At 33.3% G+C, this 429-nt stretch overlaps 1 pseudogene; it reads left to right on the top strand.

Moving 5' to 3' along the window:
• LOC117956988 overlaps positions 1-429 on the top strand; it is a 5,653-nt pseudogene continuing 5,224 nt past the window's right edge.

Here is a 429-nt window from a genome sequence, read left to right on the forward strand (position 1 = left end):
ATGAATGCACAACGCAATGTTCTGAACACTGGACGGGTACGAGGGACGAGGTTTTAAATTTTGTGTCTAGAGTTTTGAAAAATGACGTTAAGGTTTGGAAGATTAGGAGCAAAGTGATCTTAAAAAACGTCATAAGAAAGCCCCTAGTTTGGATTTCTGCAAATTAATGAAATACAGCGGCATTTTATCTGTTTAACTACTAACCACACAACTTTCCCGGCACACTGGAACATATATATATATATATAGTATATAGATATATATATCTATATATATATATAGATATATATATCTATATGTATATCTATATATATATCTATATATATATATATCTATATGTGTGTGTTAGTGTGTGTGAGTTTGAGTGCGTGTGTGAGTGTGTGTGTGTGTGTGTGTGTGAGTGTTTGTGTGTGTGAGTGTGTGTGTGTG

Source organism: Etheostoma cragini, chromosome 2, assembly GCF_013103735.1.
Source record: "Etheostoma cragini isolate CJK2018 chromosome 2, CSU_Ecrag_1.0, whole genome shotgun sequence".
In the NCBI taxonomy this organism is placed as follows: Eukaryota; Metazoa; Chordata; class Actinopteri; order Perciformes; family Percidae; genus Etheostoma; species Etheostoma cragini.